The sequence below is a fragment of the Anthonomus grandis genome, chromosome 22, assembly GCF_022605725.1.
Source record: "Anthonomus grandis grandis chromosome 22, icAntGran1.3, whole genome shotgun sequence".
NCBI classification, from domain to species: domain Eukaryota; kingdom Metazoa; phylum Arthropoda; class Insecta; order Coleoptera; family Curculionidae; genus Anthonomus; species Anthonomus grandis.
In genome coordinates this window covers 12,648,480-12,675,278 of record NC_065567.1, presented here as the reverse complement: position 1 = coordinate 12,675,278, position 26,799 = coordinate 12,648,480, and the positions used below count along the sequence as shown (strand labels likewise).

Below are 26,799 nucleotides of genomic sequence, written 5' to 3'. Positions count from 1 at the left end.
ATCAATGGCTCCAAAACTTCAATAGTTTTGTTTGAACGTTAAAAGTGGCAGACGGTGAGACTACTTTAGGCTAAAAGAATGTTGACAAGTCTTATAAACTTTTTCGAGAAAACACGGCCGAGAAAAGACCAATGACAAACTTCGCTCTGGACGCCCCAGCACAATAGGAACTACCTCAGGAAAATAGTATTCGTACGATTCCTCAGTCGAATTACCATTAGAGAAACTGCTGATGATATTATCTTGTTTGGTTCATGCTAAGCAATTTTAACAGGTCTTTTGGGCATGAGACGTGTGTCAGCGAAGTTTGTTCAGTGAAATTCCTCAATTTCGACCAAAAGAATCGTCGCATGAGCATCGCCCATGAGCTATTAAATGACGTCGACGATGATATAGACTTACTCAAAAGAGTCATAATAGGTAATGAAACGTGGGTAATAATCCGTCTCAGTAGAGACATTCTGGATCACGAAGACCAAAGAAAGTACGTCAAGTTCGACCAAATGTCAAGGTTTTGCTTACAGTTTTTCAATTGCAGGTGCGTGGTACATCATAAGTTCTTGCCACAGGATAAAACGGTCAATAAGCAATCAATATTATCTGCAAGTTATGTACAATTTTCGTGAAGCCATCCGGCAACAATGCCCGGAATTGTGGAAGAACAGAAATTGGCTTTTACACCATGATAAGGCCCCTGCTCACACACCATTTCTTGTGCGCGAATTTTCGGATATTAACGATGCCGCAAGTACCGTATTCCCCAGACCTGGCCCGCTGCGATTCCTTCTTGTTCCCGAAACTGAAGAGGCCCATGAAAGGACGGCATTTTATAGGTCGACAAAGTTTCTCTGGAGCTTAGGGGTATAGGTGAGACGAGAGTTAAATGTAGCCGCACCATTGGCGTACTACTTTTTATTTTTTAGAAAATTTAAATAACTTAAATTTCATAAAGTCTTATAAACACGTGTACCACAAAACAAATAGTAAATATGCCTACACCTCTGTTTGTCGTAGAGAACCGCCTCCTAAAAAACCTGACGATGACGTAAACACCTACGCCTCGAACACATCTAGGTTGAGAGCCAATTAGTTTAAAAATTGGCTCGGCGCGAAACGGCCATGATTTTGCTGTTGTAGTAACCGAGCCACTCAGATAACCTGTCGATCTCGCGGCGCACCTCTACTTGTTATGTTGTCATAATGGTTTTATTTTAATAGATATGGGAAAATACTTGTCGTATTGGTTTAATCCAAATCCATGCCAATCCAATATTATAATTTTTTTTTTCAAATTGAATAAAATTGAACCTACAAAAAGGTAATTTTTTCCAGTTTTTATAGAATTAATTAGTATATACAATGATAGTTATATTAATTAAAGTTAGTTATAAAAATTCCTTGTCGAGACAGATAAAGTTGTGGAAGAATACGACTCAGATAAAGATAGCATCGAAGGAGGAGCGGAACAAGATCACAAAAAATTATTTTTTGAAATGCTTTGAGGATTGGAAAAAGCGCTGGCATAAGTGTATTATGTTCCAGGGGGATTACTTTGAAGGGCACAAAATAGAAACTAATGAATAAATAAAGATTTTTTAAGAAAAAATAAAAATTCACTTTATTTTTTTATCATACCTCGTATATCAATTTCACTATTCCATTTTCAGTTTTCATTAATTCATGCAAAAACAGTACCTCAAAAAGAAACTCAAGAATACAGATACTCAAAACTAAGTAAGGATTTAAAAAATTAAATTTATTTTAGAAAAATGCAGTCGTGTATTTTTTTTATTAAAAAATATTTACGATAAACCTTTTACCGACAGCACTGATAATTTTTTTTTATTGTACGTCAAAGATGCTCCCTGTTCCTCATGTTTTTAAAGGAGGTTAGGGTTTATGCATATCTGAAGGTTTAAAAAAATATCTACATTGGTAGTAAAGTTATTAAAAAAAAATTATAATGTTATCCAATTTTGGAATACACTGTATATTAATTTCTATATACATCGTTAAGAATGGTCAAGACGATTTTGAAATAAATATATTAAGCATAATATTAAATAGTAAATGGACTACATTTGAAACATTTGCAAAAAATACTTTTTGAGTAAAACAGAGTTAATAATTTATATTAAATAAAAACGAATATTTTAATTATCTTGAAAATAGTTAATTATATGAACGTGAAATTTTGCAGCTATGTATAATCTGATACGCTCTCTAAAAATGCACAATAAAAAATTTGGGTTACTATTTAAAAAGATCGTGGATGGCGTCATATCTTACGTCATCGACATATAACAGTACACATATAACACGTATAACATTGTTTTTAACAAAAAAGAGCGAAATTAAAAATACTGATCGATGGATCCGAGGATTTTTGAAGATAAAAAGTATATAAACTACTGATAAGGCGTAATAAGAGTGAAAAGAAAAAAATTTCGTTGAAAATTGCTTGTGTAATCACTATTAATTTGTACCACATCACCCAAACCCAATAATAAAATCGACGGGTTCGAGCATTTTTTCTAGAAACGGTATATTTCATTTTTATTGAATTTATCCGCTACTTTGCGGATGCACTGTATGTTGAGCAGTGTAGAATATAAGTTTAGCATATAAATATACATATATTACATACCCTTTTGCGTATTTATTTATAATCTTACATATTTAAATCCTCGTATCCGTGTTTTGGAATAAATTTACGGAATAACATCACGTTATTAAAATGAAAATAAAAGTGATTCTCACCAAATATTATTACCACATATGCCAAAAATAAATTTAAAAAGGGTCACACACTGTTTATATTAAAACATTAGGACTGATATTCGTTGAAACCCAGACAATAAAGGTTTCCTATGTTATCTTATAGGGGTGAAAATAAAATTATTGCATACAATTTGGTTAAGTCTAGCCCTCGGGGCAAAAAGGGCTTTACAACCCCGGCACTTATTCATGGGTTTTCTGAACGAGGAAACACTAAAATAATATTTTGCCAGACAAGGAAATGTTAATGCGCCTTCGGGACCATTTCTGAAACAAATAGAGACTTAATGTATTTTATACGTTAATAAGAAATTACGTAGCAAAATACGAAATTTATTAAAACTGATAGACTGAGTGTAATTAAAGTCGTACTATATGTATTAAAAAGTGGTTAGCTTAGGTTTCAAAACAACTAAAATAGTATTGGTTCAGTCTAATTTTAAAACAGTTTGTGATGGATACAGAAGACTGGAGAAGTGGATTGAAAAAAATTTATCATCGCTAAACGTCAACTGGGCGTATGCGACTCAAAAAAATTGAGATTACAGGTACATGCAACAAACCTTGATTGTATATGTTCAGGATCGAAATATTTCGAAATTATAATATTAGAAGAAAGAGCACGAATAATCTGCTTATCTCACTACCCAAATTTTATTATATCCAATCTCTTATCCAAGATAGTCAAGGGGAAGTAATTTTAAAAGCAGCTCTTTTTTTAATTTACTAACGTAGGATTGAAACAATATAGTAGTATTATGTAGTATTCATAGCATTCTGATATCTGAAAATGCACCTGTTGATAAAAGTGGTAAACATTTATAGAGCAAACACAAGTTCACCGAAACTGAACACTCATTTTAAATAGGTAAAATGTTTTAAAAGCAGATTGAGTCATTATAAGAACCTAAAAAAGCATCACATTTTCAAAAACCTATATCCTAAAGTAAATGTAAGCTATGGAAGTTACAGTCAAATATTCTGCACCAAGTTTAATATTGCCTATAGGGTACGAAGTGAATTCATGCTAGAAGAAATGAAATAATGCTAAAATAAAGTAGAAATTAAAAAGCTACAAGTAGCACAAAAATTAAACTCAACAAAAACCGACGCATTTTATTCTAGAAAAAGGAACAGCCCGATAAGAAAATCGGGCCTTTACATATAGATCATGGAAACTCTTAATGATAGCATCATTTAAAAAAAACGAATTAATAAAGCTCCTCTTCCCAAGGAACAATTTCATCATCCAGCAACTCTTTGAGGTGATGGTGAACAGCTTTTTTTTAAACAAACCTAGTTGAAGTATTTATTAACTGAAAAATAAAAACACGCAGTTTTGAATGAAATATGTAACAATACTCACCATCCGTAAATAAATATTTTTCTTGATTTATCAGTTGCATATTGCCTAATTTGTGTTTTTAAGTCATGACATACCATCTCTCTTTATTGCATATTTTGTCGTTATCCGATATTAATAATATTTATTTAAAAAAAACTGTTAAGATGTAACATTTTTGAGGAATGTTGTAGGAATTTGCAGTTGTATAGTAAAGTTGATCAACTACTTTTAAAAAAAATTATATAATAAAAAATTATAGCGTTTTTAATTTTACATTTTGACATATGAAAAATCATGACTATAAGCACTTTTTTCCTCTTTAGTCTTCAAATGTAAATAATTACAATTTGACGATGGAATTATACAGCTAAAAACAACTTAATAATTATTGTGGTTAATTAGTATTTTACTCGCAATGTTTTTTATCAAAAATAGTAAATACCGACGTTAATTTCAAAACCAATAATTTACCGTAAGAACGTTCATAAATTTTTTACGTAACCTCCCTAAACGTTTATCTATTATGGTATACTGTTACAAGGGATCAATTTCCCTCTAAATCTAAAATAGCTACGTTTAAATATGTAAGTCGAAAGTAAATATTGTTGTACATACATTTTAAACACATGCGATACCTGTGCTGGAGCTTGAACACGGGTCTGGGAAAGAAGACGTAGACAAGGCTATGCATAGGAAATGGAATCTGAAAATAACAAAAGAAAATGTGTTTTAAAGGAAGGTATTTGTCATAATATTTCTTTCTCGTACCGATATTACAAAAATTTAAGAGCAAATACGTAAGACACCCTCTGCCTAAAAACATGTGATTCCTAGCGAACACTTTTGTCTAGCTGAAACGCGTTAAATAAAATAGTTGTTTATGCTTTATTTTCTCTGTCACAGTGTTCGCTAAAAATTACTAGCGGGATTACTATAAATTCATTAATTTTTTCCAGCATATTACGGCATAATTAAATTAGACAACTAAATGCCTTAATATTTTTCTAAAATAAAACAAAACATTTAAAAGGAGCGTTTCACTTATAATATTAGACTTAGAAATTCTATTTTTCATCCTCCCTGTCAAGAGAAAATTGAAAAAAGAAAAACAAGAAGACACTGGCACACGTTAATCGTCAGCGACAAAAGATTTATTGCTTTGTGGTCGGTCTTTCAACAAGCAAACGAAATTAAAACGAAACTCTCCAAGCGAGATGGTTGAGTTTTCGTAAGGGTCCGACTTCACTTTTTAATTAAATTAATTGAGAAAGATATTTACATTATTACCCGTGTAATGCCAAATAAAAGAATTGCATATCAAGGAAAAGAATGATGTTATGAGAGGGCGAATCTGATGCATTTGATGACTCACTTATATTGGCCGTAAGATCATTTCTAAAGAATCCAGTTACATTTTTTAATAGAAAAAACTATTGTACTAAAACTTTGGTCTAATTTACTATAGAATTGGTATTTGAGTTTTATAAACACAAGAATAATATTAATTATATTCTTCAAGCACAAGTTTTAGAAAGCAAGTGTTGTTCAGCTTTTAAGAATATATACAGTGAAACCTCCCGATACGGACACCTCCAATAGACGGACAACTCCCTTGAGCAGACATTTTTTTTTGTCCCATTGAAAATACACTAAATTCCCAAATGCTTTAATGGACACTCTCTCGGGCGGACGCGGACACCTAAATTTAAACACGCAATCGGGGGTTTATTGTCGTATCTTCTAGCGTTATTAGCGTAACAACCGATATGTCGTCGAAACCTAAAGTGCTAACTCTTAAAGAAAAAGTTGACGTAATTGAGATTTTTAATAAAGACCAACTAAGCGTAAGTTCCACTCAAATATAAATGTTAATGAAAAAGAAGCTTCCTAAGAGAAGAGGGCAGAAATATTGACAGACAGTGCTATGAGTGGTTCATTAGAGCTCGAAGCAAAAATATTCCATTATCAGGTAACATACTTCAATTATTACAAAATCATATTACTGTATATTTTACATGTGCCTATTATCTTTTTAGGTACAATTGTTAAAACGAAAGCCAAAGAAATCGCTGATGGTTTGGGGTATAGAAGTTTCAGCAGGTTGGCTGCAAAAGTATCGTACCCGGCACAACATTGCTTTTAGAACTATCAGTGGGGAGGCCGTAAGTGTGAACTCTGCCGATGTCACGACATTTTGGGAGAAAGTACCATCTATAATTAAGAACTATGCTCCCAAAAATATCTATAATGCTGATGAGACTGGGCTATTTTTCCGAGCAGTGCCAAACAGGACTCTACATTTGAAGCGAGAAAGATGTATTGGAGGTAAATATTCAAAAGAGAGACTGACTATACTTTTTTGTGTAAATATGGAGGGACAAAAAGAAAAACCTCTAGTGATCGGAAAAACGGCCAAACCAAGAGCATTTAAAAATATTAATGTGAAAAAATCGCCAGTTACTTATAGGTGGAATAAAAAAACTTGGATGAGCGGTAAACTAATGGCCGAATGGTTAAATCAATTTGATAAAAAAATGATGCGTAAAAAACGAGAAATTTTATTATTTCTCGACAGTGCACCCAAAGGATATAAGATATAAGAAAAATATTAAATTGATTTTTTTGCCTCCAAACTAGACTTCTATTGTACAGCCTTTAGATCAGGGCATTATTAAGAGTTTTAAAACATTTATAGGACAATCATTATTAAAAAACTTTTATTAGCCATAAATACAGCTGATCAGCCCAAGAATTAGCCAGAAAAATATACGTCCTAGATGCAATTTACTTTATAAATATTGAATGGGACCAAGTGACAAAGAAAACGGTTCAAAATTGCTTTATTAAGTCTGGCATTACACACTCTAATCGTTCAGAAAATAGAGCAGAAAACCTGGAAATCTGGGAAAATGAAGACGACATTCCATTGTCACTTTTAGCTCAACTGTTGAGGAATAAGGATAATTTTGGAATGATAAAGAATAATGATATCAACGAATTTTTTAATGTAGACAATGATTTAATATTGGAGCAAATTGATGACCTTCTTCTGAAAGTTTCGAATCAAGAGGAAGTAGTGGTATCATCCAATGAGTCAGAAGAGGAACACATTGAGGAAGAAGAGGAATTGACTACCTATCAACAGGCTTTAAATATGACGCAACAGTTAAAACGCTTCACTCAGGCTACGGGTGACCTATCTGCTCTAGATTTACTATCTAAGCTTGATCTTCATTTCCAAGATACTTTGCTCAACAAAAAAAATCGACAAACGTCTTTATTAGAATATTTTAAACATAAACAATGATCTTAATTTGTACATGTGTTCCAAAATATTTACATATTATTTCTTACAAAAATCTTTATATGTATGTACTAGTTTAGTTTAGTTAGTTTATTTTCGGTTTGTTATTTCATAAGTTTTTGTTTGTTTTTTAAGTTTATTTTTTTGCATAATTATAATTATTTTGTAACCCTAATTATATACTTATTGTCATTAAATAATTAATATTAAACTTGTTTAAAAAAATAACATGCTGTTTAATTTTGCTTCTGTGTGGCCTTCTTCCCTTGGACGGACACCTCCGTTGAGCGGACACTTTTTGAAGGTCCCATGAGTGTCCGCTCAAGAGAGGTTTCACTGTGTATAATATAAAATTTAAGTAAAAAATATTTAAATTCTATTTTACGGAGCATAAGACAAGATATTGTGCATGAGCCAGATCTAAATCTTGAAAAGTTGGAGAGGTTAATATCAAAATCCAGTAAGTGAAAAGCTCTATATCAAAGAGTGATAAAATATATGTAGCTATTAAATAAAACTTCCAGAGCCTTAATGTTGCATAAGTTCACAAAGATGTGAATACTCTTTACATTTGTCTAATATAGGAATTGAAAAAGAACCCTTCACGTCATTATTCCGTTGACAAAATAACTAAACACTCTTGCTTAAAAACATATATTTAACTACTATATAGAATTTTTACTATAAGTTTTTTTTCCTTAAACCCTATATAATATAATGCATATACGAAAAATTGTCGTTAACTTAAGACTTATAAATACTACAAAGTTGAAGTAAAATCTATATTGTTCGAGACGAGTTCATGAATACCAATTTTGTAGGGTCGTATTCAAATAAATATCAATTTTAAAAAATCCAGTACCCTTGTACCTTAAATTATTGAAAAGAAGGAAAAAACAGACTTTGAATTCACGTGTTTGAAAAAAATTATGAATTAAAATCATTAAAGATACTTGTCGTTTAATTAAATCTAAGTCTAATAATTCATAAATATAATAATTTTCTCTCTATATATATATATAGTGTAATAGATTTTTTCACATAGTTAGTAGCTAAGGTTTTATTTATCGATCACTGAGATCGTTTTTTCTCTTCAATATTCTACCTAGTTTTTTTTGAATGTGAATTTGAAACAAAAAAATTATGAATTGAATATTATAATGTAAATAAATGTTTTTAAATAATAAAATATAAAAATTTAAGAAATTATTTAGTTAAACCAAAAGATTTTAATCATATCATTCTGTATGAAAAACAATTATTAAAATAATTTTTAAAAACAAAAAAAAGTCATATAAATAAATCTCCTTTTAATTGACAAGATGAATCAAGAACTATTAAACACGAATAATAATAAATTTATTAAGGAACTTATTATTTATCCATCAGGTAGTTTTAACTGAAATTAAAAAACTTGTTCTTTCTAAAGGTTTATTAATTACTTAATTACTCAATTAACAAGAAAAAATTTGCTTTAGAATCGGTGCAAAAATAGAAATTAAAATCCATTAAAAATTAACCAAAATTTAAACACTTTAGCATTAGAAATACATAATTCCGATAATTCTATTAATTTTCTTACAGCATTTGGAAGTATTTCGGAGACACTAGGTAAACTTCCTACTTTCGTGATACTTTATAATAAAAATATATTTGCAGTATTTTGAAATTAGAATTTACCATAAACCAACTTATACTACTAAAGAAAAAATTATAATAGTCAAGATTATAAACAATGGAAAACATGAATATCGTAATACAGATTCTCCTAAAAAAAGTTTTTTTACTTTAGAAAGTTTTATATTGCGCATATAAGATTAAATCCATAATTTTAGACGACAAATGTTATTTCACCATTTATTCCTAGTTTTTCTCATAAGATGAATTTTCGAATAAAATTGTAATATAATAACTATTAAATGGCAAAATACAATAAGATATTTATTAACAACACTAAATCGTTTAATCAGAATCGATTAAATAATAGTGTAATATATGAAATGCCTTGTGGATATGTGGTAAATGTTACATAGGTGAAACATATACATAGATCTTTACCATTAATTAATGAACTTACATAAATTCAAAAACTTACTTATAACAAACTTACATAAAATATAATGGTTTTCAAAAATAATAAAAACTAGCATTTTATAATCATCATAGAATACACTGGAATGTTCCTCAATTTTACATTATTTTACATTTCACAGAATAAACATTAACATTTTTATTTAAATTTTTATACTGTGAATATTGTTATAATGCCCTTAAAGCAAAACATGTAACTATAAGTACTTCATTAAATTAAAAGTTTAAAAGTAGCTTGTAGCTAATCTTCGCCTTTGTAAGCAAACAGGCATTATTGTAACATTTGCTGAATAAAGACATTTTATTATTATTATTATTATTATTATTATTAAAGACATTAACTGATGCTGTAGATTTAGAGTTCTTATTTTAACCTGGAAATGTTGCTAAACTAAATGTTGTAATGTTGTTGGAAGAATCAAAGAAATATAAAAAATACAAGTAATTTTGTAATATTTAATTTTATATACAGGGTGTTTCAGAACGATGGGATCAAACTTCTAGGGGTTGTTCAGTGTAACAGTAGAATCCATTTGAGTATAGGAACCCATGTCCGGAAATGTGTCACTACGCCACTACGGCCGCGTTTAAATTTAGAAAAAAATTTAATTACCTAAATAGAATCTGATGCATTTATTTTTACCTTTTTTATATGATACCATCACAACAATTGTTCAAAATGTCTTCCTCTAACCTCAATACACCGATTTAAACCCCGCACATGATTTCGGCGGACTACACTAAAATTTGATCCTCGTTTTGAATGATTTCAAATGCTGCTGTTATTCGTCCAATTAAGCCTAGCTCTGATTCTACTGGAGTTTCGTAGACTAAAGACTTTACATCTCCCCACAAGAAAAAATCGAGCGACGTTAAATCGGGTGACCAAGGAGGCCAAGAAACTGCTCCACCTCTGGCAATCCAACGGTGCCCAAACCGCTGAGCCAAATACTCGCGTACAAAGTGAGCCGGCGCTCCATCATGCTGAAAGGAGTTCTGGGAGAACTTCCTTTAAGAAACGCAGATAAATTGGTCCTGTTAACCGTTCCGGTAGAAGGTATGGCCCAATTAAATAATCATTAACAATGCCTGCCCATACGTTGACAGACCAACGATTCTGATGTTTTCTTGGAAAAAATGTATAAGGATTTTCTTCGTCCCAAACAGGGCTATTCCTACTATTAAAAATACCGTTTCTTGTGAAAGAGGCTTCATCGGTCCACAAAACATATCGTAAAAAATTTGGTTGTGCAATGATGTGATCCAGAAGCCATCGACAAAATTAAACTCTAGGATGATAATCGGCTGCAGTCATACCTTGAACTTTCTGGAAGTGGTAAGGATAGAGTTGTTGCTCGTGTAGTACCCGCCAGACAGAAGCGTTACTCGTATTCATATTCTTAGCGACGTCACGTATGCTATTTGATGGTTCATCGGCAACTCGCTGAAGCACCTCTTCTTCAAATTCGACCGTTCTTACGGTTCGAGCAACACCAGTATCTTGGTCTTAAACATACCTGTCTCAGCGAGCCGCCGATAAACCGCAATAAACTTTTTGTATCCAGGATGCTGTCGTTCGGGATAACGTTCATGATACAACCGCGATGCTGCTCGTGCATTGCAGTTTGTTGCTCCGTATGCCAAATGCATATCCGCCAATTCTTGATTGGTAAAGTTTTCCATTAGCAATAAATGTTTAAAAATTGTAAGCTATAAAATTTTTAAACATGACATTGAGAATTGACATTAATAAGCGTTGATTTTAAACAATTGTTGTTATGGTATCATGTACAAAAGGTAAAAATAAATGCAGCAGATCCTATTTAGGTAATTAATGTTTTTTATAAACGCGTTTTTTTTAACGCGTCTTAGGGCCGTAGTGGCGTAATGACGCATTTCCGGACATGGGTTCCTATACTCAAATGGATTCTTCTGTTGCACTGAACAACCCCCAGAAGTTTGATCCCATAGTTCTGAAACACCCTGTATATGTATGTTTCCTTCTTTTTATTACAAGAATTGTCTAAATTGATATTTATTGAAATAATGACGAAATACCCAACAAAATAGGAACCTTATTATGAATTCGTCAAAGCAATATAGATCTTATATATAAACAAATTGATCAATTAGTCATTTTAATTCTGCAATAAGAAAGCCATTAAGGTTGTATTTTCTATTGTCCGAAACTTTTTCGGTCCAAATCTTTTAGGCGATCTATAAGACGAGAAAAACTGCGTTATCTTTTCCCGCATTTAATAGGCGTAATTTTTTATTTGCGATTCTTTTATGCTTTGTAGGGGCGGCGGTTCATGGAGAATGGCAGATTGGATAAAATAAAAGAATTTTTGTTCCAATCCAACGCAGAATTTATTCTTAAAGGGTATTCTTAAATCGGCTATCTTTTTTGTGGGTTAGAAGTAAGTTGATATATGGCGATGTAATTAATCAGTTTATATTATAAAGATATCTGTTACCGAAACGCAGAAAACATATGAAAATGATTAAACCAAAAACATATTAAATATAAAAAATATAAATTTTCTATTAGCAGACTTTTCATCGATATAGCCGTAATAACAAATTATCAGCACGCCCTTGATGATGCCCTTGATTAATGCGATAATAAAATATTGATAAGAATTATACTTTTTAATAACCTAAGAAAGTCCCTCAAGTAACTATTCAAAAAATTAATGCAAAAATAATCCTAACTTACATCTCATCAGAATACCTAAAGAACCAATGGAATAAAAGGAAAATTGAGTAAAATATAGAAGAAAGCAAAAAAGTAAAAAGCCCCATTTACTTTTGGTCTAAGAAAATTTTCTTTAATGATAGTGCACTTTTGCATGGAAAAAGTCTGGAGAAAGCTTAAATCTCTAAAATACATTAAAGGTTTAATGGTCAGATTTGCCTATTAGGGTAAACAGGCTGAAAATATCAAAAGAGAAAAAAGCAAGAAAGTAACATTAAACTTTGAATGGCTAAGAATGACTATTTTTAGCAGTTAATGATCCTCAGCTCTCTAGAAATATAGGTCAGTTATGAGATGAATTCGAACTAAAAACTTAAAAATCTTAAAACGAATAATGTTAATTCTATCTCAGTATTCTTACAAAATAATTATAAATATATAAAAAATTAAATCAAAATTTAATTCAAATGAGCATAAACTTTTTTGTACATATTATTAAAATACATTTAGCTCATATTTGGTTACCTTAGAACATTGAAAGGCTAGAATTGCCGTTGCCATGGAACTATGGGCAGTTTGTTTGCTTGCAATATCTCTGATGTAATGATGCCAAAAACTTATGTAGAAATAGCAAAAAAACACTTCATAATATCAGAAAAATTAGTTACTTATTTTGGCAGGCACAAAACAATACTACTGTTCCTCTTTAATAAAATATGAAGCATTTTCTTTAATAAAATATGATAAGATACTCTATCGAAAAGTTAAATGAATGCAGATAACGTTCCTATATTAGAGAAAAAGGCCACAACATCGCAACGCCGCTTGATAGCATTTTGATTCCACCGACACAAAAAATCTTAACCAGTGGCGTCGTCAAAAAATATTTACATGATAAATATTTATAACAATATTACCGTTTATGAACTCTTTATACGTTTTTTAATGTACTTCATTAGAGTAAACATAACTATCTAAATAAAAGCGTTTTTATGGAAATAAAATATTTTATAATTATTATAAATTTCTTTCTAGAATAATAAAGACTTATTACATACGTTTAACATCATAATGCTATGACAGTATCGATATTTACTTGTGAAAAGATCAGCTTGAATCACCCAAAAACACTCGAGACCAAATGAGACCATTTTCCTTTTTCAACCAAAAAATAAAGAAACGATACAGAACACTGAACACAAATGCCGGATGTAAACACAAAAGCGTTGACAAATGACATTTCGCAAGATAAAATCAGCTTCTGCTTGCGGTGTTGCCATTCCAAATTTTTTAGAAGCGGTTTTAGGAATAAGAATGTTAATTTTTTTTTTTGCTTTGAAGATGTTATTTTTGCGCTTAGAGTAAGATACATATATCTATTTCTACTTTTTATTTTTAATCCACAATCTAACACCAAGTTAAATTAACGTTATTATATGCATTGATATATAGCTGAAAATTTCCTCTTTTGAAAATGTGTGTAAACTTGACAACAGAGAATCAATGAATATGTTTGTAAACAAAAGACTCCCCTTACTCCTGTGCACATGTTGAACTCAAACAAAGTTGTTCTTTATTAATTCTAGTCTCTTAATGTTCTAAGTTGATTACATTGTCATTTATCCAGATATTGTTAAATAAAATACTATAAAATTCACGAATTATTTTGCAAAATACATTTCTAAATATTATCTTTTGTAGTTATAAAAAATTTACTTTTATCACAAAATAAAAAAAAAATTAGAAACAAGTTTCAGCAATTTGTCCAAATAAACCGTAAAATTGCCAATCAAAAACTAATTTTGGCAATACATTTGACCCATATTTGCCACCATTTACTAACATTTTTCAATAGCTCGAAATACGCGACAATTTGTAGTTTAAAAGCATTTTGTGCCTTCCACAATCTAAAACTAAACTAACAAATAATTTAATATAGGAACCCGGGGTAATTTTCAGCTTCTACTTCGTGAAATGTGTGTTATAAGAAATATGTTGAAAAGTGTAAATGCCAACCTTATTTTTTCGTAATTTTTTGTTTTTTAAAATGTAGTTTTGTTAATTTTATAAGGAAGTCAGTAGTTCAGTAAAGGATAATAGGTGGCGCTTTGTAGTGAACAGACAAGTGATAGACAGTTTAAAAAAATTTAAGCCTTTAAATATTAAAAGTGTTTTAAAGTTCAAGTTTGCAAGTTGCAGTGCAAGCAGAAGATAAGTTTTTTTAACTAGGAAAGAGGAAATTGAGTCATTCCTCCAAACCAGGCACAAATGTTGAATAGTTGGGTTGATCAGCTGTCATCTGAGTTTAATGTCGGACTGAGCATGCTCCAACAAGAGTTCTCGCAATTAAAAAAGGCTGAAATCTTAAAAGGGCCAAACAACGAGGATGGACGTTTCAGCCTACTTAACAACCAAAAGGTTAATGCAGAACGACAAGAAAATAAGCTGCGCAATGTGCAACTTAAATACAATGCGGACTACCTGATCATCCGTGGGATGCAGGGAGGCAACAAAGATCTAGTGTTTACAAATAATAAAAAACATTTGAAGGGCCCAAGGTTTATTGTGAACAGAAGTTTCTGCTCCAGAGAAAATCGGTGTGCTCATATAATAGTTCGGTTTATGCTTTTATCTCAGGTAAGAGCAAACTTATAAGTTCTATACTTAACCTTGACCTTTGCTAATAATACCTTTAACCTAATAATGACCTTTCTCCGTACATTAGAGATGTATTTTAACTTATAGTAACTTTTACTACCTCTGCTAGTCACTAAGTTAATTATCATTAGTTTTTTCTTCTTGTGAGTCATATTTCTTACTTGATTGGCGTGAATATATGCATATAAATTTTCGGACAATTATTTCGAAGAAGCTATGTTAGTTTGTTTTATTACTCCTAATTATTATTATTTATTTTGTTTTTAAATTCCATAGTAAATATAAACTACTGTTATATATAAACTACCTATGTAAAATATAAACTAAAACTTACAATATTTAATTTCAATTTTCAAACTTCTGATTAACTAGGATACATATTTTTAAAAATCACACTTCCAAATTAAACATTGAAGCGACGACAAATATAAACAAAGTGTGAATCTGAAAACTTTTTTAATTTATCTAATATTCTAGTCGATACGTTTGAGTCTTATGGTATGCAAAAGTTTATAGATAAGCCTACTAGAATGACGTCAATCACCTTTATTGATCTTATATTTATTAATAATTCTGACATAGTAAAACAATAAATTAGTATATGTTAAAAAGCTAGTGTATGTTCAGGCATCTCTTATATAGAATAGACTCTTTTAGATCATTTAGAAATTTGAATCAATTAAATTTTGAATATGATCTTTTAAATTTGTCCATGTCATCAATTTTTTAGGATACAAAATTAGAAACCAAACCAGTCCATTATAGAACTTTTTGATAAGCATGCTCCCGTAACAGAGATTCGAGTAATATGTAATTAAATAATGAAAGTCGTCACCTTAAAGACTTGAGAAATAACAGTTGGTGAATTTTCAAATATAAAAGAGATCTGGATCAGAGGCTGGCCATTTATTCTATAAGAGTATTAGCAGCATACCCATCTACCATTACAGCTGCAAAAAAGATATATATTATAAATACTTCTCCATTAAGCAATTCCGCTAAGCTCTGTAAAACTTTTGAAGCTTTAAATATTCGCTCACCAAAAAAAAACACATTATACTCAGTAACCTCTCAAACCCTAATGGAATGAATAGTTATTTTACACCCTTTTTGCAAACCATATCAAATATATGGATTACATACATAATTAAATATTATATTATAGTACCGAGTATATTCAATTAAATATATTCCAGAACTTACATCCTCTCTACACAACAGCCGAACTAATGCTTTCGGTGCAGATAAAATTAATGCCAAAATGCTAAAAATATGCAGCCTTTTAATAGATCACATAATTTTATACATTGTTAACACGGCAATAGAAAAGAAACAAGTTCAAACAATTTGGAAAACTCTGGGTATCCCACTACCAAAGAATAGCCAGCACTCATTTTTTCGAGTTAAGGTTCATAAGTATTCTTCCCATACTGTCAAAATTTTTTAAGGGAATTCTCTAAAATCAAATAGTCAAATCACCTATTTTAGTATAAACAAATTCCTGCCTGATAATCAATTTGGATTTCGAGAGAATTTGAGTGCGATATCTGCTTTAGCATTTGTTGCTGATGACATATTTAGGGCCTGCGATGAAAGTTACATAATATTTTGATACTTCTTAACTTCTCCAAAGCCTTTGATAGTCTAGATCACCATCTCTAATTCGCTAAGCTATAATATTAAGGTTTCCACGCGGGCTCCGTTCAATTAGTTCATTAATTTTTAAGCAAACGGTCGCAAAATGTGGTTTATAACAATCCCCCTCTTCTTTATCATTTACACCATTGATATAATTATTGCATCTAAATCCTGTAAAACACAGGCATACACGGGTGACATACAAATCTATATTTATTTTGATTATAACAAAATGCAAGAGGTGGCCGATAAAATAAATGCTGATCTTTACATAATTAAAGATTATTCAACTATAATTAAACTTTTATTGGAAATAGAATGACAAGAAACTCTATTAAAAATAATTTGAAATTAAAAATAGATATTTTACGATAAAATTTCCAGCACAAAAAATCTTGTTTATTGAATATCTCGGGTTTGGTGCAAACCTTCAGAATTTATCAACAAAAAACTATCCTGCGCTAAAACTATTATATAAGAATCGGCACATTCTTAGCTATTGGTTGAAAAACAGTTGAGGAATTTATAAACAGATATTGACATTGCATAATGTACCCGTCTAGATTTTGTAGCAATATAACTAATGTACTCTCTACCTTTTTTTTGTTAAATCTCTACCTACTTCTGGATAAAACTGTTAAATTACTTTCTTTTGCATCATCAATTTAATCAATCTTTGAGTAGCTTTTTCCTACTTTTACTTTTTCTATTTTTAAAGAGATGTTCGCTAATAAATTGCATAATATTTTATTCTTACTTTATAGGAATTAGGTAGGTTAAGTCAGAGTAGCCACACGGCTACACTTCTCCTCTCTTGTATACTTATTGAAATAAATTTATGGTATTTACACAACTGTAAATTATTTGTTTGTTTAATAAAATAAGTTTAATATTATTATTATTATTATTTTTTTTAATATACTCGAGCTTACTTGGTTTATTTCAGGTGACGTATCGGCTTTCATAGCAGGATACGTACGGTTTTTTTTCAGGGTCTTCGGGATGAGACCAATCGGTGATATAACTAACGGGACAAATTCCACATGCTCAAGCTTCCAAGCATAGCTTACTTTGTCAATAATTATTATGTCTGATCTGTTGTGTTCGACTTCATGATCTGTGGTCAGTGCTTTATTCCAATACATTTTAACTTTCTCATTTTCAATGAATGGTGGTGGGTTTGTTTAACTTGTAGTAAAATCGGTGTCATAATTAAATGTGTGTGTCTTCAGTAGCACTTGGTCAACAATTGCAGCCACTTTGTTATGCCTCTCCAAATATTTTGTCTTTGCTAATTGGATGCATTCAGACGTAATATGTTCTATGGCTTCAGTTTGAATATTGCACTTTTTACATTTGTCAGTCTCTATCTGTTGCTTCAATATATATTTTTGATAATGTCTGGTGGTAATTACATTGTCTTGGATATCCAGCCTAAACCCTTCTATTTCTGGCAAAGACACGTCCATCCAGCGCACACAAGCTGACTTGTCGATACTATCCCAGTTTAAGTAATTTTGAAATCTACCATGCACATTAGTCGAGTTCTCTTTTGGTCATAAGTTTTTAGGTTAGTGAAAGGTAAGTATTTTTAATAACTGAAATTAAGAGGTGTCATTTTTGCATCTGCCTCTGCTATTGTATTATAGAATAGGTTACTTTTTTTGTAAAAATACTGTCTCAGAGATTGCATTTGTTTGGCACATTGCTGAACCACGAGAACAAGATTCCTCTGGCTTCATGTTCACGTGGCAGTGTTAATTGTTATTTTGAAGCCTCTGAGTGGTGCATTCTCTGTGAAGTCATTTTTATTTCTATGAGTCTGTTGATGTTTTCTAGCTTTGTCTGTGTCCAATGAACGACTCCAAATGAGCAGAATAATGTAGGTACAGCATAGCTGTTTATAGTATATCGGAGTGAATTTAGACCTGTCTTAAGTCTGTCTCGAAACTTCTTGGTAATTTTTTCTTCGATAACCTTGTATTCAATACAGTTTCTTTGAACGTATCCCAGATATTTATATGGGTCCTCAGTCATGGCCGATACGGTAGTATCATCATCAAGTTCAATTTCACCAACCTCTGCGAGTTTACCTTTCTTCGCAGTAACTGTTTGACATTTGCTTACTCCCAATGTCATACCCATATCTCTACTAATCTTGAAAATGATCCGCTTGATTCACTCTAGTTGTCGTTGTGTGGCAGCGTATACTTTCAGGTCATCCATGTAAAACAGGTGAGGCTCTCTTGGGTGTGAAAACAGCTGTCAACTACAGTCAGAGCTGTTTCAGATTTTATTTGTATTTTTGTGCACCAATTTTTCAACGAGTCCATGCAGAATTCTATGACTTTAGGATTAATACCATATATCTAAAGGATTTTTAAAAGCCAGCTATGAGGGATAGAATCAAAGGCTTTTTGATAGTCGACATAGCTCATATGTATATTCCGATTTTTTTTACCTGCTCTAATAATAATATGAAGGAACTATTGCCTGTTCCTTGCACCCCTTATCTTTGCGCCTGCATCCTTTTTGTTAAGGTAAGTATTTGAATTTCCTCCAGGTAATATTTTGTTTCAAACCATTGATTGAAGTTTGTAAATGGTGGGTAAGCAAGTGATTCGGCGATATTGGGCTATATTTAATGTATCTTCAGATTTCAGTATTAGATGGGTTAATCCCTGAGTAATGAATAGATGTAAAAGAGACGGGTCGGTAAGGATCATATTAAAAGCTGTAGTGACATATTGACGATTTTCAATTAGCTAAATTTTTGAAGCTTAATTTGATATCTTCTGGTGTGAATATAATTGGATACATTTTATGATGTGAATATCGAGCCTGTTCAATCTTGAGCATCATCCTTATGTTAAAAAAAAGATACCATATTCCTGACCAAGACTCTTTTATAGCTTGTTTAGGTGGAGAGATGATTTTAGTTTTTGAGGTTGGACTTTCTAGATTCCTGTAAAAGTGTTTTTCGCTTTCTGTGAATTGATGGTTGTGCTGCTTTCGTTGATTGGTTTTATGATATCTTGCTAATTTGTGAGATTTAACCATTAGTTTTTGTTTACGCTTGTCTATGAAGTCTTTAATTATGTGATGACCTTGTTTTTTTTTTGTAGTAGTAATAGTCTGTTTTTGTGTATCTTTTGGAAGGATTTTGAAAAACTTCTTTTTATTCCACTGTCCGTTAGCTATTTTTTGAATTCTTCCGATATCCGCCCTTAAATTATCGATTACAGAGATGATTCTCCGTTCCCATGGTCCATTCTTATAATTATTATTATGTATACTAAGCTGAAATATATTGCCGTATTGTCGACAGAAAAAAATTATCATTTTCGTCTCGATGTACTAGATAAAATGCATGCACAATCACAATTACATTATTTAATCTTGGGTTATCGGACTGCTAAAAGGTTACCGGACCTGGGCGACAAGAAATTATGAATAACAAAAGATTTAATTTAATCCAAAACAGCAGGAATACAAGCATTGCATTATATCCATATCAGAATAATATAGAGACACCAATATTTACGGCGACGCTGAGGTTGTAAAAGTAATTTCCTTTGTTACGAACAATAAGAACTCTATTGCATTGTTTAGTAAGTAGAGCAACATTATTCATCCTTCAAGCTACAGGGGAGCGGCCAAATTTAATAGCATTATTATTGTATAAATTTAAACCAATATTTTAAGCAAATAGCATTAGCTATCTATCTTTTCTCGCTAAAAGGCTATTTTACTCTTCAAAACAATAAAAAAAACACTTTTTACTGTGGGTACATATTTTATTCGTAAGTTATTTTCTGTCGTTTTTATAGTCTCATCGGTGATAGAGATTGTCTCATAAATATTCTCCAACTTTATTTTGTTATGTAGTTTTTAAAAATAAATATATTCGAGATGCACTAAGATGGGAATTTTATATGTCTGCATTCTGGTTAGCATTTTAATAATGAGTTTCTCTATAAATTTAAGACGAATAATCTATTATTCAATCTTAATAATTTTCTTAGATGAAATTGGTTGAATTTGGGACATATTTATCTTATAATATATATATGTGGTTTAGTTGCTATTAAATTCATAGATATATATAGTTGATATATATAGTAGGTCTAACAATAAAACAAACTTAATTTTCTTAGCTCCTCGTTAAGTAATAAATTTGCTAAATTCGAATAAAAATTAAAACATAAAAGTTAGTGATATTAATGCGTTACATACCAGACAACCAAATTTTTTCATTTATAAATAAGAGGTTTAAAAAATCAAAACAATATAAACTATCAGCTCATACCCTATACACCTAAAAGTTTCAAGTCATTGTAATCTGATAGTAGCATACCGGTAAGCGAGACCTACTATACAAGCAAATCGGCCAGTATTTTTAAAGCAAAAAGTGGAAAAATTGGAAGTTAGTAAAAAATTGCAAAAGATTGAACAATCCAGTAAAGTTATCGTTTTTGGACTGCAAGAAAACGAAGATAATTTGGAAGACATAATTTATCAACTGCTAAGTGACACGTTGTCAGTCCAAATAAAGTATTGACAATATTTACAGAGTTGGCAAAAAAGGAAAGGCCAATAGACCAGTCATTATTAGGTTTACTCGTTTTCTAGATAAGAAATCGGTACTGAAAAACTTGAAATAAGCCTTAGTTTAGTAAACCTTAGTTTTAAGATAAGTTTTTAGTTTAAAGATTTTTTTTCTGGTTTTCTTCTGTCTCACTTCAAATAATTGTTTAGGGTAGGTACAATATGTCTCTACGTATTTCTTAAATTAATGTTAGATCACTAGTTCCGCATTTGGGCGAGTTTAAGACTACCATGTTCAACAATAATTTCGACATTACTGAAACTTGGCTAGGTCCAGATATACCAAACAATAATATAAAACTAAATAATTATACCTTAAAAAGATGCGATAGAGCGTATGGCCGCGGGGGCGATGTGGCTCTTTATTAGAAATCAATTTAAAACTTAAATTCTCTTTTTTGAGAGTTATGAAATTTTAGAATGTGTCTGGGCAAAAATTACGATAAAGAAAGAACATTTTGCTATTGGAATAATTTATAGACCACCTAGATCGAATAATCAGCTATAAGTTTTTAAACAAAATGGAGGACATTGTTTTTAACTTGTTTTCTTTGTATAACAACATATTTTGTATAGGAGACTTTAATATTGATATGTTACAATGCGATATTCTTTTCACAAAAAAGTTAGTTTCGATGTTTGAGCCCTTCAATTTAAGACAAATTATAATGGAGCCAACCAGAGTCACGAAATCCTCTAGTTCCCTAATTGATTTAATAGTCACTAATTATGACCAAATTGAATGCACTGGTGTTATCTGTTCTGATTTTTCCAACCACTTCGTAGTCTATTGTGAGATACAAATGGCCAAATTAAATTATAAACCAAAAACTATCATTTCTAAAAATCTAAAAAATATAAACTATAACCTATTTAAAAATGACCTTCAATCGATACCGTTTAATAATGTTTACAATATCGTTGATGTTAATCAAAAAGTCGTATTTCTTAACAACGCTATAACCAGCCTATTTGATCTTCACGCTCCTCTTAAAACAATTACATTGCCTAAAAAACCCTTCCTACCCGGGATTACAGAGAATATTAAGAAAATGCAGAAATTAAGAGATGTAGCTCTTCGGCAGTTTAAACCCACTAAACGTCCAGAAAAATGGGAATATTATAAATCATTAAGAAACTTAACAACAGCCTCAATAAGAATGGAACGCAAAGCCTATTATAAGCATAAATTTAAAAATTGCAGTACTCGAGAAAAATGGGAGGAACTTAATAAACTAACTCCGTCTAAGAAAAAAGATATTCCGGTGCAGTTTAATGATGTTGATCAATTTAACAATTTTTTTATAAACTCTACTATCTCAAACCGCCTTTAGATCAGGAACTTTTAAATTTTATTCAAAAATAAAAAAAACTGACATAGATTTCTCTTTGCAGTTCAGAGCAGCGGAAAATTATGAGGTATTTAACATAATTAAAAAAATAAAAAGTAAAGCCTTTGGATCAGACGGTCTTAACATAACTCTTCTTGAGCTTTGCTGTCCTGATATTTGCGAATATATTACACACATAATAAATAAATGCTTAGAAACTTACTATTTTCCCAATTGTTGGAAGGAAGCCATTGTCTTACCCCTTCCAAAAATAAGTAATCCTACTGACTATACACATTTTCGATCGATTAGTGTGCTACCAACTATGTCTAAAATTATAGAACGCGTATTGGATGTACAAATAAGGAACCATATTAATAGATTTTCAATATTATCCATCAAGCAATCTGGATTTCGCAGTGGATATAGTTGCGCAACAGCAGATATTACCGATGACATTTTTCGTGCCCCAGATAATAACAAAGTCCCTGCTCTAGTATTACTAGATTTTACTAAAACTTTCGATTTTTTAAATCGTCAAACATTGGTAGCCTTACTGCACTACATAGGATTCTCAAATCATGCTATAGCTTTAATAAAGTCATTAGGTCTCAAATGGTAAAAATTGATGCAACTTTTTCAAGTCGTCTTTCAGTTCTTAATGGGGTGCCCCAAGGTAGTATATTGGGGCCACTACTATTTAGTATTTATACAACATGCTTTCCTCAATATCTTGAATACTGTAAGTATCACTTCTATGCAGATGATACGCAGTTGTATTACACCTTTGCACCTTCTGATTATTTAACTGCTTTGAACCATATAAATGCTGATCTTGATGCACTTATTAAAGTCTTTAGTAAATATGTTAAAATTAAACCCTAAAAAATGTGTAGTTATTCTCTTTGGAAGTAATGTTCAAATAAGGACTATTTATGAAGAATTTTGTTTGTTTGTTGGACATCAAAAACTTCAAGTAGTTGAGAGCACCAAGAGCTTGGGTTTAACACTCGATTCACAGCTAAAGTTTAGTGGACACATATTAAATAATCTTAAAAAGTCATATTGTGCTCTAAAAACCATGTACCCTTATCGACATTGCTTAGATCTGAATATTGAACGTGAGTATGGTATTAATAGGCGAGGTCATGTATCACATAAGCTTAATGGTCTTAGGTAGCTTAATATCTTTAATAGACGTAAGCTACATTCCAGTGTGCTATTTTATAAAATTATTAAATACCGCAGTCCTCCCTACCTAGAACTGAGCTCGTACTTCTGGATCATTTCTTATCAGTACCGCTACGTTAGAAATGTTCTAGAACGTATTGTTATTCCATACGCACAAAATAATGGTGCACATTTTATTTTATTGATGTATTGATAATACCACATCCCACACAACTAGAAACAAATGAAATTTTTGGAAGAGCAGAACATTCGTGTTTTAGACTGGCCAGCTCAATCACCTGATCTTAATCCTATAGAGCATGCTTGGGATATGCTTAGGAAAAGAGTTCTTCAGGGACAATCAGTTTCAAAACCGAGATCAGTTGTTTTAAGCTCTTCAACAAGTGTTGGAAAGCAATTTCCCAATTAGATCTGGATAACTTAATGCTCAGCATGGAAAGACATTGTAGAGCGATAATCAACAGGTAGCACGAGGAGATCACTATTCATTAATTTTTTTCTTTTCTATTTTTTCGTAAAATTTTGATTTTTTTGTCGTTTTGCATATATCGTAGAAAAAATAATTTTCCCCACGAAAATCAGTATTTTGATATTACGTCATAATTAATTTTGTTATTGGGGTATCTGCACTTATAATAGTTACAATAAATATTTAATTTGAAAATTTAAAACCACTTTGTAATTAAAATAATTCAAAATCCCTAAATTTTGAGCATAATATATGTATTTATTTTGACCGGTAGACGTGTGTTCCAATTCGCGATGAGTACATACTTGAAATATGTACATTTTACAAAATTAGTAACTAAGAGTTACATTTCTCAAATCATTACTCTCAAAAACTTGAATAATTTTTAAAACTTATTTTGTATAAGTCAACCATTTGTTTCTAATTTACTTTTTTTTATAAAAAATAAATAAAATAGATGAAGCGACCATATTTTACTCCCGTCTCGCTTATGCCCCGGAGACACAGGGCTCGTTATCGGTTTGTATTTTACTATTACAAAACATTAAATTACAACGTCTCACGGATCGAAAACAAATTTGAATTAGTATTTGTAAAATTTTCTGGAAACGTCTGCAGTCTGTTGAAATTACTATATTAAAAATAAAATTTCCGTTTAGGCATTTTTTCCAAGATGGCAACCAACAGAATTTGAAAAAACTAGTATTTTTTAAAGATGAAGTTTACTTCAATCAGTGCATAAATTAATAGTAAACTTACACCTAAACATTCTAATAATAGTGTTAAGGGTAATATAAGTAATATTATATTTTCTTAGTAAACTTACTTTCAAATTTAATCTCATTGTTTTCGAATTTACTTATTGAAATTGACATTACAACGGCAATATTAAACAAGTTAAAAAAATATACACATCTTAAGATGATCAACCTGATAATCTTGATTTTTTCCAGTAACCATAACAACTTCGCTTCTTAAAAGCTGGTATTGATTTTTTATTTTAAAACCAGAAGATAAGTTCGATTTCGATATTATTTTATAAAAAAATTCGCTATGAAGAGTCCAGCATTGTGCTCGGGATCCATAACAATTTGTCTCCTACGCATAATTATTCTATAAACATGTACGATAAACTATTGTTGTAAAAGGCTGACTTCTAAGTTTGCTACAAAAATTAACTGTTCTTAAGAATTACACAATCTAATATTAAAGCTAAGTAGCGATTAGGAGTATTTGGCATAGCACTTACAGTGTTAAATAAATAGTTTTTAAGTGATTTAGTTCACGCATGGATTACAATATTCTGTTAGAACTTTATTAACAGCGTTTAGATCAATCGAATAGGCGGGTAGGAACATTGGAGCGATTCAGTTTTTCGGTCAGATAGAATATTTAACCAAAAACCCCGTTTAAAGAGATTCTCACTTTGTGCAAATGGATGTATCTGGTTCCGACTGAAATCCTGGCACAATAGTATTTTAGAAATAATCGGATAAACGTATTATATATAATAATATCGGATAGAGCAATCTGCGGTAGATTAGACCGGATATATTGCATCAGATTAATATTTTATCATGAAAATGCGGTTTAAAAAATTACACGGATAAAGATTGTGACGCGCATGCGCGGTGGGTAAAACTATTAAGTTCCCTAATATGATTTGGGTATCATATTCATATCAGGTAGTTCTATTACGTTATATAAGCTGTGACAAATATATACGAAGAGATGTATTTTATATACTCGTACAAATTTCTATCGAAGATTTCCTTCTTAAAATATCCCAGTATATTTATGTATAATCGGCATGAGCTTTTATGTGTACACATACATAACAAAATGGTCCTATTAACCGTCCCTTATTAAAAGATCCTTCCTTTTATTATATAGCCAGTTTCTTGAATTTATACTAATTGTACCTGTAAATGGGCAAAAGGTAAATAATTCAAAGTTTATAAGTATTATAGCTTTTATTTTAAAATTTGGTTCATATAATGTCAAAAACCATATTGTCAAGGATTTTCTTCTTAAAATATCTAAGTATATTTATCTATAATGGGCATGAGCTTTTCCTTATACACATATATAACGAAATGCTTATATTAACAGTCCTTTATCAGTATCCTTCCTTTCATTATATAGCCAGTTTTTGAATTTATATTAATTAATTTTACTATTTTAACAAATTGTAGCTTTAAATGGGCAAACGGGGAACAATTAAAAATTTATAAGCATTATAAACTTTGTTATCGCATTATGTATTTTTAATAGAAATATTTTTTAATTATTATTAAATAATGCAAGAACATCAGACCAAAAATCATCAAACGATGCCATGCGCGCCCCAATATTCATAGTTTATTAACACAAAATACAAATAACGTGCAATTTTAACCGAATTACTTTAAACATATATGGCAAATTGGCTTCAATAACATTATTGCATATTGACATTTATTTAAATACATGTTATTTGATGAATATTAATATCCTTTTTTTTGCCAATAACATAAATATGAATTATTTGTATTTTGATATCAAACAGGATTTTTAAAAGAGAATATTGATCCGAAATAAATTATTACGAGCAACCATTTTATTTCGATTTTTAAAATTTTTCATGTTTACATGATACCCCAATAAAGTTTACATATATTTTGTGTTTTATTTTGTTTTTTATAGAAT

The 26,799-nt window shown here is 30.8% G+C and overlaps 1 protein-coding gene across 1 annotated transcript in view; it reads right to left on the bottom strand.

Annotated features, from left to right (window-relative positions):
* The window catches only part of LOC126749132 (plexin-B), a 559,001-nt gene that overhangs the window by 258,228 nt on the left and 273,974 nt on the right, over positions 1-26,799 (bottom strand). Inside the window, exon 3 of the mRNA XM_050458788.1 lies at positions 4,739-4,826. The gene's annotated coding sequence lies outside the window, so the exon portion shown is untranslated. The remainder of the gene's footprint in view (positions 1-4,738; positions 4,827-26,799) is intronic.